Raw genomic sequence first — 10,577 nt, 5'->3', positions numbered from 1 at the left:
AGATGAAACTGTCAAAACTAAATGAAGAAGCAACTTTATACTTACATATCTACATATATACAGCAAAACACTTCACTATTTTAAAAATGTTGTTGGTCAAGGTAATTTTAAGGCAAGAAATCTGATTTGAGATAATGTTTCTCAGAATTCTCGAATAGGGGGATTTGAGGCATTTTGTCTGATTTTCCAATAAATTACAGGCCATTGTGAAAGTTGGAAGTGGTCTACATAATAATCTGACCATTCTCAACTTCTTGACTCTGTTTATTTGAACCTGCATCTTGCTTTCTTACCTGTTTACATAGATAGACTAAAAAATTAACCATGACCATGATCAAAATATTTTAATCTTATGCTTATTTATTATTTTCAAAATGACCAATTGAATGATTAGTATGACAAGGATTTAAAAATAAATTTTCATTGCTCTTAGCAGGAATCCTGAGAAGCAAAAAATATTCCACTGTGGGAGCTAGCTAACATCACTGATTCAAATGCTACAACAGTCACACTCCATCTTGCTAAACTCCTCAAGAGATTCATCATACCCTAAAATGTATTGGGGAACAAAAAGTTATGGATTTTCTAAACTTTAGAAATGTGTGTCCAGATTTCTGCATAATCATAATCCTTCCTGTTCTCAACTAGATTCGTTTCACATTCATTAAAATTCAATAGGTTGGTTGTGATTCTCAGGACCTTCGTGCATGGAGTGATGCAAGTATTTTTTTCTTTTATTTTTTTTTCCTTTTAATTTAGGGAAAATAATTATTTTTTAAGATCATGTCTATAATCAAGGCAATGAAAGCAGTGCAAACATATTTAGTAGCACTATGTTGGTAGTGCCAGTGTGCACAAGAATAGTTACACCAGTAACATCATGCAGATTGTGTGCTAGACACTAACTCAGCAAGGAGGCTGAGTGCATGAGCTGCTCTGCTTGCTCTCACCGGTGGGATGTGCAACCCAGCATTTTATATTTGAAACCTCAGATTTGGCTAGGATAGCATGCACATAGTATTTCCTCTTAACCCTTCCTTCATACAACTCTTTCTTTGCTTCTTGGACAGATGCCAATGCATATAAACACCTGGGCCTATGTCTACATTACACCTTGATTTGCAAACCAGATGAAAGAAAAAATGTCATAGCTGATGCTTAGTAGACAACTGCACATAAAAAACAAACCTAGTCTACTAATAAAAATCATCTTTCTCCCTTTTGCAGCCTTTGTCAAGAAAGGAGGTTTTCTGCTGTAATTATCAGAAAGATCTGCAGGACAGAAGAGCAGGAGTACCAAGCCTATGTTTCATTAGAGTGATTAAAGAAATGGTCTAAACTTAGAGAGACCCAGTCTCCCAGGAGTGTTAAGAAAATCTGTGGTTATACAAAATTCACTTTCATCCAATGAGACACCTCAACGCAAGTTCAAAGATAGCTAGCTCTTGGTCAGTTAATATGACCACTAGAGAGGTCTTCTCTGTGGAACCAGGAGCAGAAGCTATGAGATTTGGGATGCAGAGATGTCACCAGTGTTCCAAGTGCTTTGCAGCACCCACTGCTGCCAGGCATGGGAAGAATTCTTCCCCCAACAAGGGACTGTGGCCCCTGAGATAGCTCCAGTCTGAGGGAGAATAGGGTTTGGACATCTCCTGGGAGGTTTGACCAACCTGTGGGATGAAGTGGAAGTGGATTTTTCTCTCATGTGCAGGGAATAATAAACCTCTAATGCTGAGGTCAGAAAGCAATTTTCCCCCTGAGCAGATTTGCACTCATCCCTGGGGGCTTTTTGCCTTTCTCTGCAGTATCAAACCTGACCACTGGTCAGCCTCCTCCAGTCCCTTTTGGCCAGGTTGCTGCCTGCTGCTCACGCACCATGAAGATAGACTGTTGTGCCCCACATTCATTCTTCTTTTGTCTTCTTCCTTTGTGTGATTGTTACTGAAACTAATTATTCATGTTCTCTTTAGAAAATAGGGTTTTCTAGGCCTGTATTCCTTCTAATGAATACAGAAAGCTTTCTGTAGTTCTGTTAGACTGACAGACTGCAAAGGATGTTTTTTTTAAACTAAATTGAAATGCATCACCCAGATTCAGGCTACACATGGGCATTGTGTTAACACTTGTGAGCAAGGGCCGTGAAATGGTTTCAGAAAAATAATGATAAAAAAAACCCAAAAATAAAATCCTGATTCCAGTTGTAGCCTTTGTGTTGTGTGTCCTTCAAAGCATTTTTGGTGCTGAAAAACCCATGGCATTTCAGGCAAATGAAATTGCTTTTCACCATTTAAGTCGTGGTGTGCAGGGAATAGAAATAGAAATAAATAGAAATAAATTCTAATAGTAATTAGAAATAGGAATAGAAATAGATCTAGAAATAGAACAGAGCATGTTACTCCTAGAATTCTCTATGACAAGCTAAGATCCAGGTCTGAGGGCTCCATCCTGGAGAACCGCTCTCTGCAGTGCAGGTTCCAGGCCTCTCCAGGAGACAGGGACAGAGCACACAGACTGAAAGTTCCAGTCTGAGCTCGGATCAGCCCTGGATCCTTGGGGGAAGATGGTGGGGGTATTGGGTAAGGCTGGCCGGATACACTGAGAACTATGTGCACTTCCATTTCCAAGCCACAGAAATGAAAATATGGTCACTCAGTGATGGCAAATGATAACAACCTGGGTACATCAATAACCCTGCTGTGCTTTCTCACCACATTTAGTCCAGGCTCCTTGAAGAAATGTTTAGTTCAACCACTTTGTACTCAAAAAAGGAGTCATTCTAAGAAGCAGAAGATGTGCCCATGGCCTCTGGGTTCCCTATGGTGCTGTGATATGCTGTTGAGTTGCCAGTTGACTCTGGTTTGACCAGTGGTCAAGTCAAGGTAGGAACACTGTCAGGGCTCACTCCTGTATGTGTCTACCTCACCTCATAAAACTTGATCAGCTGTGTGACCTCTTGGGTGATTCTTCCTCTCTCATACTTAAAATTTACAAAGGTACAGATTCAAAACACAGCAGTGAGGCAGACTGGCCTGCTGACAAAGAGATGGATGGGATCATACACACACATGCCTTTTTTGGTCACCCTCACTCCTTTAGAATTGATATTAAACAAAATGTTATAAAGTTTCCCTTTTTAATTCAAGATACTGAGTGCAATTTGCACAAAAACCGGGAAGACAATAACATTTACTCAATTAGAGTATTGTGTGTGTGTATTAACACCAGACTGTTTCCTAACTGCATGTTAGTGGTCGCTTCCAGCAAAACCAACCCTCCCAAAACAAGATCTATATAGAACATAGAAAAACCACACAATAATGGCTGAAAACAAAATGTCATCAGCACTGGACTATATGCATGGAAAACATTGTACTATTATCTACTCCCCAGCACATACTGTAAATAACTGCACAAAAAGGGCAGATTTTCATGCCACACCCGAGCAAGTTGATTGCTGTATAAGCCACAGTAACAGGGCATGGGTTGGAAGTTACCATTGTTAAAACAGCCAAGTCAGAAAAACCTCCACTCTATCCCTAATCCAATTGGTGCCAAAACACACACTGAGGTAGTAGGTCTTTAACAAAGAGAGAAATAAAACACTGGCTAGTCATTTGTGGAAGTGCCAGGCAGAAGGCACCTTTCTATAATTTAAGGAGACATGATCACAGTGAGCATTGCTATTGGAAGCAAGGCATACCGGGCAACAAATCCAATGTGTTTTTTCAAAAAAGGAACACTATTAGGTTGATTGCTCCCCTCTTTTGAAGGTGGATCCTCCCTACTGCTATTTTTCTAATCAAAACAGTTACCAGATCCCTAGTAGGGAGATACGTTTACAGGGGATTAAATGTTATCATTCTCAAATTCTCAAACAAATGAAGAAATTGAGCAAGGTCATTTAGCAAGCCATAATGAAGGGACTGTACTTGGTAGCGGTGAGAGATTGGAAAGACTGATGTCTCGAGACATTTTGGTGTGCATGTATGTGGGGAAAGGGGCAGGTCAGCCCTTGCCCTGGCAAGGCAATGCACTACCCCTGTACCTCATACCACCCTGGAGCCTGTATTCCAGTCTGGCAGAACCTGTCAATCCCTGGAGGTGTTAGCATTCAGAAACATTTAATCACAAGAGCAATTATATGTAGGTGCTTTTATTGAAGAGCTCTGGGTGTCAGGGGTACAAACCCAAATCTGACTCATACATGCATTCGGGATGAGCATGTTTTTATATTCTATCGTTATATAACTTTCATGTTAATTATTAGACTTTATTGTTCTATTGTATGCATAGATTTCAGCCAAGCATGGCTCCTTGTGGCCTCCCTTTAAATTTCTAACATAGTTTCTCATGATTCTTCTTATGATTATACAGTAATTATATTTAATTACTAAACAATCATCACATCTAACAATTATATAATTTGTCATACTGCTTACGCAGGTGCAATGATCTGGCAAAACACAAAGCCTAACATTTTCAGAGTCCATCTTTAACATTTTCCAGGGCCCCACTATCAGAGGCAATGATTCTCACTCACCTCTGGAGCCCCTAATCAAACTCTTGAGTAGCCAAATGACAAGAAGTCCCACCTCAGGGGATGGGCCCAGGAAGACCAAGGGGTATTTAAGGCCGTATTTAAGGAGGAAATCATGTCTTCGCCCTACCACCTCTTGGAATTTCTATCTAAACACAACTGGAATTCAGAATTTGGTAGCTATGTGTGTGCTTTTCTAAATGTTCTCTCTCTTTCTTCTTCTAATTCTCTTTTCTTGGAATTTTTGAGTAACTTAAAATAGAATGGGCTTAGAATTTCCTAAGCTGAAGGGCCAAGTTCATCCATTGAGAAGTGTTTTATGCTGATTGAATGTTGTACTAAAGCTTTTGCCAAATTCCTCTGATCTTCTGAAGCTGTCAGCAAAGTCTTTTTTGTTATTTTGACCTCTTGAGAATATCTTGTCCATATTTCTCCTGATCATGTAACTCAGAGTACATGAAGAACCCTGAGCCCTGTTCAAAACCTCATGGAGCAAGCTGTTTGGGGACTTACAGCATTATGCCAAAACCTTCTCTTCTGCCAGTCTGCTTATTTATACCTCGACCTGCTTATTATAATGGTGGTCAGGAGGCTCAGAAGTACCACATATAAGGGATGTGCAATTTGCTGTTTGCAAGTTCTCATTAATGGATCAATGGGTTAAAAGTGGGATAGAGTTGGAGAAATTAATGAAAAGTCCTGTGTAAGCATTCTTATTAAAAATAAACAAAAAAAACCAATGCAAATATGCCAACAAGTATAAAAATTAGTCAGTTTTAATAATAGATCTGCTTATATTACATGAGAATTATAGGTGTAGAGAGACATTCATGTTTTCATTCATTCCTTAAAACAATGTTTTTCTTCAAAAAGCAAGATCTCTCCAAAGAGCAAGACCTCTAAATGCCACCTGCAAGAAAATCCTGAGTGATCAAAAGTAGTAGCCACTCTAGAAGGTTGCTCTGCCAAAGTGGGCATCTTTACCCTATTTGCAAAAGTTATCAGCAGTGGATGGATAAGGGGGATCAAGCTGCTTTTGGTGTTGAAGAATGCTGAGAGTAACCTGACTCAACAATTCCAAGGCTAAACATTCCAACTCTTTTCAGACAGAAACTGGCACCAGTGAGGACAGACAAAGTTCCCAATAAAGGAACTGTGGATAAACTAACAAGTTATAGTACTAATAGCATGTCTAAAGCGGCTAAGCTAAAGGCTGCTGAGCTGCAGTGTGCTGTTCTTGGTGAGATGCTCTCTCAGATTGTGATTTCAGTCAAGAGAAAAGTTGAAAGGTGAGAATTAACTTGGGGTCCTTAAATAAGCTAGTTGAATTCTCCACATCAGTTTCCCTATCTTTAGAAATTACATTGGTAATGACACTAACTTCTCCCAGGGGGCAAGTGGTAAGAAATAACAGCTGTCCAAGCAACATTCTCACTATGCTTAAAAACACCTTGATTATTACTAGGACTCTCTGGGGCACCAGATGCTGAAAAGTAAACAGCAAGAACCATGCCTGCATCAGATGTAAAAAGTGAAAAAAAAAAAAAATTAACCCTTCTACAACTTGAATTCAAATGCAGGGGAGATCTCATTGTTTATATTTGGAAATAGGATGAACATACACAAACTCAGTTACAGAAAAACTGGAAATGTTGAAAAATCTTTTAGAGACCACAAGCCTCTTCATTCAAATCAAGAACTAACAATAAATGCATATTGTTAAAATTTTTTTTCAGAACAATTGAGAATATTTGCCATTACTTGGTGTCATTCATTTTGGTTTTCCATTTTTTCCCTTTTTAGTCTTTACAAGCCAAATAGGTTTTTTCATTATTTTACCCACTCAGTCCCAGGAGCAAACTTGCACTGAGTTTTGTTTTCAGCCTGCATTTTAACTTGTTTTCTATTTCCTGAATATAAAATATAGCATTATAACCTGCCTTTTTTTCTTCCTTGAAAAATGTTAGACAACAGTAGTCTTTTGTTCATCTTAATTCAGTTCAGGAAAGACATCTCTATTATCAGTTTAGCTTATATAAACCTACTCTAAAGTATATTATCAATCTCATACATGGAATTCACTGCAAAATGCCAGCTGAGAAAAGGTCATTTTATAAGATCCTTGAATTTGGTTAATTTCCCCTTACTCCCCTTAAACAAGAGGTTTAATGTTTCTTAACTTTATTTAAAACGTGTCACTGTCAGGTTAACCATAAGAGCAGTGAAATCTGCTGTCACAAATAAACCACAGTGCCTACCTGAAGGTAGACAGTGCGCTAGGGCAAGACTATGAACTGTATAATTGGAACAAAGACAGATAATCTGTCATTTTTAAAACTCATGGTGGTGTAATCAGCTCCTACCACAACACAAGAAGGTGGCCCCACCCTGATGGCCTTTACACAGAATATCCTGTATGCAGTGAGCTGTATATGTTTTTTGTTGTTTAGTTTTTGTACCTAGATGCTACTGTGGGACTAAAAGAACTTTGCAGGAAATGTCCTTTGATTTCAGTGCAACTGAAAGAGTCATCATGACCTAAGTATTATTTTGCACTAAGCTTATATGCAAATGCAATGACTTTTGTCTCCCAAGTAAGAATAGGGAGGAGAAAAGGGCAGTGAAATATTACTGTGAGAATCTGGACCTGTAGAATACCAGCAGACCTGGTAAAAGCCCAACAAGAACACTAAAAGAACAACAGTAAGGATTTTTAAAGATTGCATATAAAATTGTATAAAATATCAACCAAGCAAGAAGAAAAGCAAAATGCTTACTCTGTCATTCTACTGCTAGATTTTATACTAGAAAACCCCAATGGCCATAAGTAATTTGGTCTGATAGATGCACTCCTACAACCAGCAGCAAAGACAATGGAATTGTATATTTTCCTCCTGCCACTGGATAACATCTAAACTCAGGGTGTTATAATGCATATGTGCTTGGAAGACAGAACCAAAATAATAAAAAATGCCAAGAGTGTGCTATGAAACTTGTGAGTGTGTGCAGTCTTGCGCTTAAGTGCAAGGGTAAATAAATTTGCTAAAACTGAGTTTTAGGTCCTCAGCCAGCTTGCATGAAAGTTTTATTCTACGTAGTGGTTAAGTCTGCAGAGCAGGGTGAGCTGATGCCTCAAAACAAGCCTGCTTCCTGGTCCTGCTTGGGTACAGATCAGAATCCTCTGTGCTTACTAGGGATCAAAAGAGACATTTCAGTGACAGGAAAGCAGTTCTCATCAAGTGGACATGCACAGAAAGCATTTAATTTTAACAGAAAATAATGACCTTGGCAGTGGTCACTTGTGCTGCTTCTGTGCTGACCTTGCTTTTCATAGTAGTCAGACAGAAAAAGGGATATCTGGGACCACAGAACTTATCTACCCTTGGGAGCAGGAGAAGCTGCTCGTCATATTAGGAAGCAATCTGAAACTGAAAAGACCTGCTCATGTTGTGGCTAACACAATTGGGAAAATGCTCTGTACTTACTTCAGAGGAAGATGAATTATGAAAAGTGAAAGGACAAAGATTTTTTCCTCCTTTCTATCTGGCCAGCACTGATGTCAGGTCCATGGAGTAATTTGAAAGTAGTCAGTGCCACAGGGATCCTTCTCTTCCTCAGCCAGCATGTTTCTGCTTTTGAGTGATGATGTTCTGACACCATGCCAGTAAAGCTCTGAGATCACCACTGGTTCAATACATGAAAGCAAAGTATCCTTCTGTTTTTAATTATTAAATGAAATGATAGATTGTAAAAATGTAAAAGAAAAGGGCTTGATAATGCTCTCATTTTCTGAGTATAAATGGCTACTACTACTATACTTGTCAGGTTCCACCTTTACTAATTTGAATAGGTTGTACTTTTCAATTAAAAAGCAGATTTGGGAGCCCTTGTAGAAATTGCAAGTATTAACAGAAAATTCAGGTAGCATTTACCTTTAGCTAGGTGCGCTTTTGGACCTTCTGATTACAAAGCAGCATAGCACCATCAGCTATCTAATTTGAAATATATTTACTTCCAGACCGAGCTTGTAAGACTTTGTATGTACACATGCAAATATTTTCATACTCGAAGGGTAGTTTGCAAAAAACACCACTGTATACCATTCTTCTCTAGCATAACCAACCACATTTTGGAAAGCTTCTGTCCAACTACAAAATTTACAAAATTTGAAAAAAGAAACACCTAGAAAAAGGTATTAGTCTCCTTAACCCACACATCAGGAACCAGGTCCCCAAATATCAGATTCCTTCTGATGCTAAACATCCTAGAGTAGAAATAGGAATATGTTTACTCTAGCCTGAGCTATACAAAAGGCTGCAGCTAGCTTCTGTCTGCTTTGATTCATCTGAAATGTTTTAAATCAATCTAAAATTGAAATTTTTTTAAAAATTTACTTCATATTTTATTACCAAGGAAAAATAAAAAGGTTGGTTTCCCTTACCTATACTTTTTCTCAAACATGGAAAACATTAGTGACCTCCCTAATCTGTTGCTCTTTGAGACATTTAAATAATTAGCAGGATGCAATGAAACACTAAGACACTGGTGAGACACTAGAGCAGGTTGCCTAGAGAGGCAGTAGATTCCCCATTCCTGGAAGCATTCAAGATTAGGTTGGATGAGTCTGAGCAACCTTACTTAATGGAAGATGTCCCTGTACATTGCAGGAGGGTTTGGAATAGATGGCTTTTATATATCCTCTATGTCCCTTTCAACCAAAATTACTCTAATACTAGAATTCTCTGAAAACACACTGACACTTCTTTTTCTATAGTGTGTTCAGGAATCCAAACACTATGTCACCACGAGTCCAGGGTCTGCTAGTTCTCTGAATACAAGCCCCAGATAAAGAACAAAACCCTGATACTTGTGTCCTCTCTGTTTTAGGAAGGGAAAGTGCCTGGATTCTCCCTCTCAAACTACATATCAGTTTCTGGGAGGCAGAAGACATGTGGTGCTCTTTCAGCCATGTAGAGCTTTCTGAGAGCACCAGCAGTCTCTGTGCAGAGGTGGAAGAATGTCATTTTTATCACACAGTCTCCTAGCCTGGTCTGCCCTCTGCAAAAAGCACTCTGACTCCTTTGTGCCTACAGATGGTTTCTCCCATATAATTTTGTAAAATTTCAGCATGAGGCAATATGAACCCAATATTTGAAGAATTTTCGGCTTATTCATTGCTTGTGTAGTCTTATTGAGGATGGGAAAGAAAGGCATTTGAAAACATAATTTCTATACACCTAGGAAATTTAGGTAAAGATGCAAAACCAGAAATCCTTTCTCACACTATAAACATAGGCCATTAGCTGATGAACACCTAATTCTTTTCCTGTTTTTGATTGATTCCTTTGGAATAAAATAAGAAAAAGCATCTATGTATCTTTGATAATTATTTTTTATTATTATTTTACACATTTTCACAGTGGCTGATCTCTAGCTTAACTAGGAGGTGTCAAAAAATACCCAGAAGTTATGTATGCATATATGATCCTGATGCACCAGCACAAGGGTACAGAGTGTTTCAGGAAGGCGAGGGGGAAAAGTAAGGAGGCCACCCCACAATAGATGCTTTCACCTAGCCCAGTCTCTTTGTAGGGTTTTGATTTCTAGATTTCACTTTCACTTTCACTTTATATGTTTTCCCAGCTAATAGATTTCACTTCTTTTTTAAAACAACAAAAATAATCTAAAAAATTCTAATAATCCACTGTAGCTTACACAAATAAGTTAAAAGAAGGAGACTGTTAGGCCTGTCTCTGACTGTCTATATATTAAAAAGCATTCTGCTGTACACCTTTGTTCTGAGATCAGTAAGTTTCCCTATAGCATCTCTTCTTCAATGGCAAGTCTGATTTGCAGCCCCTAAGAGATATTAAATCTACCACTTACTTTACTAGCTCCTGTCAGTAGTGAATAAACCTAATAATCAAGGAAAAATGTTTTCCAGCCTGATTTCACACTTTTGTGCCGGTGCATGATAAACAAGGCCTGACCAGCTATGAAAAGAAAGAAAGAAAGAAAGAAAGAAAGAAAGAAAGAAAGA

This window comes from Melospiza melodia, chromosome 1, assembly GCF_035770615.1.
Source record: "Melospiza melodia melodia isolate bMelMel2 chromosome 1, bMelMel2.pri, whole genome shotgun sequence".
Classification (NCBI taxonomy): domain Eukaryota; kingdom Metazoa; phylum Chordata; class Aves; order Passeriformes; family Passerellidae; genus Melospiza; species Melospiza melodia.
The sequence above is the reverse complement of the archived record's forward strand: the minus strand, read 5'-3'. Positions refer to the sequence as shown.